The following is a 5,309-nucleotide window of genomic DNA, read 5'->3' on the forward strand; positions in this document are numbered from 1 at the left end:
CGAGTCAGCAAACCGCTGAGCCACAGTATAGGCCTGCACAAGAAAGTTAACAGCAACAATAATAAGTAACAAAAAAAAAATGTATGTACATCTATATATAAAAAGGCCAACACAAGATGCATGAACTCACCCAAGCAGTGGTGCACCTTAGAGTTTCCCCAAGGTCTGATAGGGCAAAACTCCCAAGACCGTTCCAGTCAGATTCGGGGAGGTCTGAGGCGATTTGGACATACCGCCGCTCGTAAGAGGTTGCCATACGATTCACCCAGGGTGCCCCATCAAGGCCAGGGGCACCTGGCTGGGTAAGGACAGATGACCCGCTCGCCGAAACAGGAGGGGTGTAGGAAAATTGGAAAAGTGAGGTCCCGGTAGATCAGAAGGGGGTGAGGGAAGATTGGCAAAGTAAGCCCCCGATGGACCAGGGTCGAGGGGAGCCAAAGTGAAAGTGTCATAGTCCTCGGGGTCGGGGCAAACAAAATTCCCCGGAATGGCATGCTGGCCTTGGGATTGGGAGGCTATGTCCGGGTCGAAAGAGGCAAAAGGAGGGCATCCCCCAGGAGACGAGGACAGCTGGTGAGGTCCCCCGCGTTCAAGGGAGGCTTCCTCCGGCACATCCTCAGCCCCACCTTCATCTGGGCAAGGCTCGACCGATGCCGCCTTCATCTTCTTGGACCCAGGGATGGTCCACAGCAACCTGGTATCTAAGACTGGGGACAGTTTGTGGAGGTTCAGATTTTCCACGGTGAATAGGTATGCAACCTTTTTCATAGCAGGGTCAGCGTTGATAAACTTCTTCACAGCTTTCGCTTCCGACCCAACAACTACGGGTTCGGCGAATTGCTCTGCATAATCCACACCATGGTCGACACAAACATAAGTCATGAAACAATAAATTACAAAAAGAAGAAGAGAGAAAATGTGGCTTAGGGTACTTACTGGGAGTGGCACAGAAATGCTCGCGAACAGAGAGTGGGCCTTTCACGAAGAAAAATTCCTGCTTCCAAGACCCTGGGTTGGACACTGAGCCCTCTATCAAAGGGACCTCGTTATTGGCTTTTTGAAGGTAATAGAAGCCCTTGGACTTGGGAGAGGGCATGAGATTGTATAGGAAATGCACCTCTAGCGCCGTAGGAGCACGTTTCATAAGTTCCGCAAATGCAATAAAAAGGCAGCTCAAGGTCAGCCAACTATTGGGTGCCAGCTGAAGTGGAGCAAGGTCAAAGTAATTGAGGAACGCAACGAAGAATGGGTGTAACGAGATGGTACCACCTGCCTTCAGGATGTGCTCACTAAGGGCCACGAAGCCGGGACTAGGGCAGTCAGCCCGGCATGTCTCCAAAGGAGTGTATAAGGCGTACTCTGGAGGAACGCGGTAGTGCTTCACAATTTCCCTCAGTTTATTTTCTGACACATGTGACACCAGGGTGGATGCCATTAAAGGAGAATTGTCCGGTTCATTGGTGGATACCTGTCATCGTGCCCTCGACATATCTGCAAAACCAAAAGAAAAAGGTGAGGAAGAGACAGAACACTTGACCCTCCATTTTCTCTTCCTAGCAAGAGTCTTTCACCGGGGCACCGGCTGCGGAAGCGCTAAGCTAGGGAAGATAAAAAATAAGGGCTGAAGAGAAGCAGAAGCGGCCCCATGACAGTCATCAAGCGAGGATGGGCTGGAGGGCTCAGGCGGAAGATGTCCCTCCATAAACTCCAACTCCCCCTGCAAATCTAAAAGGGTCACCCTAAGGCTCGCTACATGGTCACTAAGGTCAGGGGGGAAGGTGCTTCATCTCCTCTCAACACCGAGTCAATTTCACTCTCCACCACCCAAATTTTACGCCTAAGTTCAGGCATGTGCTCAAGATGACGGATACGGGCCTGCCTTAAGGAGTCATAGTCTTGGTAAGGGTTTTCCTCAGGGGACTCTGAGTCTGAAGACAAGTCAACAAACTCAACCCCTGGAGGTATGCCAAACGGACCGTCACTGGGCATGAGACCTCATCCCGACAGCAAAAAGGGGTTCACGTATAAATGAAAGGATTGCTACAAAACACAAAGGAATGGGCTTAAAACCTCTAGATGCAAACGCCCTAACTGATCCACTACAGGGTGTAAATAAAGGGGCATGCCTTAAAACTCACTCACGACAAGCTGAGGCCAACGTACCTCATCCCGAGTGGTGCTAATATTGACCCAATGAAAACAAGGGAAAAAGAGAATATACCTCAAGCTGTAGAAATTAGACGCTGTCGTGGTCAAAGGGAGGTTGAGGCCCAAAAGTACCGTCACAGTCAAAAAGAGCTAAATGGTCGAAAGTACGCGTCTGCAAAAATAAACAGAAAAGATGTGTTAGCCTCCAAATATATTAAGGGGTATAGATATACCAAAGATTATCCCAAATATATATATATATATAAAAGGAGGAAACTATGATAAAAGTGAGGGTGTGGGGGATTGAACCCCTTACATCTTGAAAGGAGCAAAGGTCTAAATACCACTAAGCTAAGAAGATTGAGTGTAACTAGTATACCTGGTATGAGGGCCTATTTATAAGAATTAAAGAGAAGGGTCTACAAAAGCACCTAAAGGTCCTCTCCTAGACTGGGGGGCAAGTGTGGATGCTCAAATGTCCATGCTTGTGACAGGCTCGAAATACGTGCTAAGGTCCCAGAAACGCCTAAGTACACACATGTACCATGCGAGGCCCTCATATGCATATGCCTCCACGAGGCACTCGGGTCACCACCTCCTCGATAGGACACCGCACCATCACTTCACATGCATGGGTCTGTGCCATAAAGAGGCAAGCACCTCGTGGACCCCCTCGACGCCCCAAGGCACCTCGCATGAATGGTCCTTCGTGAGGTCAGGCCCTGCGCACCTCGCTCCTCGCGCCCGCGCGGCCTCGCGCCTTGCGCTCCCCGCGCTCGTGTGCCTGCGCCTCGCGCCCGCGAGGCCATCCGCGAGGCCTTCAGTGAGGTCCCTCCGCGTGGCCATCCGTGAGGCCTCGCCTCGCCGTAGCTGTGTCCCCGCTCCAACGCAAGCATAGGCCCCGCTGAGGAGGCCCTTCTTTACTTTCTTAGGCAGGTGTCACCAGCGGGGTACAATACCCCTCTGCTTAGCATACTCAAGGCTACAAGTGCACTTATATTTCATGAAGTGAAAGGAGGTTGGAGCAAGGGCATATCTTGAACACACGAGAGAGACCTCCAAATACGAAGCATGCAGGGGAAGTGCAAGGACGTAATTATGGGGACCGTACTAGACAGGTGTAGGTGGAACAAGTTCATACCAATGGCAAAGGTACTGCCTGTACATTGGTAACCATGTGTCAGGATCGACACCACAACCACCTGCACCACTACATCTGGTGCGACTTCTTCTGACACCCGTACTGGGCAAGTAGTGGAGGTACGATCAAGTACCAAAGGGGAAGTGCTCCCACCAACCCTGATCATGTACGGGAGTTGACACCACTACCTCTGAATCTACTCTCCTGCTGGGGTACTCATGTACCATCTGGTCCCTTGGACCACCATGTATCTGGGGCCATTAGAGCCCCCTATAAAGGGAACCCCTCTTCAACATTGAAGGGGGTTGGAAAAATTACTGTAGCATTGAACCATAATCAATACAAACTGAGTTCATCATTTTTCTTCCGCAATTATTCTTGGAGTTTCTACTTAGATTTCTAAACCTTTTCTTTTGATAATCCCTACGTTACTATTTTTATAACTTAACTTAGTTGACGAGTTCTCACCATCAACAAAACTCTACCATGATGAATATGTTTTCCTTCAGCTTCTCGACTTCTGATCACAACATTATATGCAAAAGGACAATTAAATACTATTAAAGTAGCGAGTAATGTCCTGTTCGCAGGTGCAGCCCCTGCTGTGACTGGAAGCCTCATCGATCTGGTTAGTGCGAGCCCTTCGCCCGAAAAACAATAAAATGGTTTGGTTGCATGGCTCCAAATCTTGCACTAACAATTTCATCCTCTCCAATGAAGATTTATATAGGATGTTGACTGAGCTTCCAGTATCTACTAACTCCTGCTTGATCCATCATATTGGCAATTTGGATGTCCACGACCAGAGAATCTGAATGAGGAAATCGGACATGCTGAGCGTCAAGCTCAGAGAAGGTTATTAATTCTTCTTCTGTTTAGGATTTTTTGGGAGTTCACTCTTCTACATTCAACATTCAATATCCTGATCGTGACGTAGGGTTTGGGTGTATCTTTCCCTCGCCTTCCCACTATCACCTGCTATGTGTGGTCCTCTGCAGATGGTTAGTAATGTACCAACTACTGGAACTGGCTGTAAAGGGGACGATCGTTGGCGTATAGGTGCCTGCTCGTTGCCTCCTTGAGCCTCTTGTTGAGAACCTCCAGCTACTCGCGCATACTTCCTTAGGTGTCCTTGTCTGATAAGGAACTCAATCTCATTCTTAAGTTGGTTACACTCAATGGTGTCATGGCCATAGTCGTTATGAAAATGACAAAACTTGGTAGTATCTCTCTTAGATATGTCCTTCCTGATTGGGGCTGGTCGCCTGAAGGGAACAGTTGTGTGAGTGGCCTGGTACACTTCTGCTATGCTATCGACTAGGGTCGTATAATTGGTGAACCTCGGCTCGTATCTATTTTGTTTCGGGTGCTTGTTGTCGGATGTTGTTGACTCCTCGTTCGCCCTTTTTCCCATCGTTCTTCCCATTACTTTTGCCATTGCCATTGGTCTTTCTAGATTCATTGGCGGCTTTGACGGGAGATTCTTTTGGACCCTGATCGTTTGTAGGAGACTTCCCTTCATTGGCAATGGTCTCCTCGAGCTTGATGTACTTGTCTGCTCGATCCAGAAATTCCTTTGTACTCTTGACTCCATTCATCCACAAACTATTCCAAAGAGATGAGTGGCGTCGTACCCCAGAAGTAAGAGCCATCATCTTCCCTTCACCCCAACTGTCTTGGCCCCAGCAACTGCTCGCATGAAGTGTTGAACATACCCCTTCAGGGTTTCCCTTCCTTCTGGTAGCTCTCGACCAGTTGATTGACCTCAGTTGGATGTACTCGACCAACATAGAACTATCCATAAAACTCATTTACGAACATTTCTCAAGAAACTATACTTGCCGGAGGGAATTTAAAAAGCCACTCCTGAGCAATTTCAGATAAAGTTGCATGAAAAATTCTACATCGAGCTTCGTCTAACACCTTCTGGATGTCCATCTGTATCTCAAATTTGTCAACGTGAGATACATGATATTCTAATCCATTGAAGTTAGGCAAGATCGACATTTTGAATTTTCTC

This window comes from Humulus lupulus, chromosome 5 (genome assembly GCF_963169125.1).
Source record: "Humulus lupulus chromosome 5, drHumLupu1.1, whole genome shotgun sequence".
Lineage (NCBI taxonomy): Eukaryota > Viridiplantae > Streptophyta > Magnoliopsida > Rosales > Cannabaceae > Humulus > Humulus lupulus.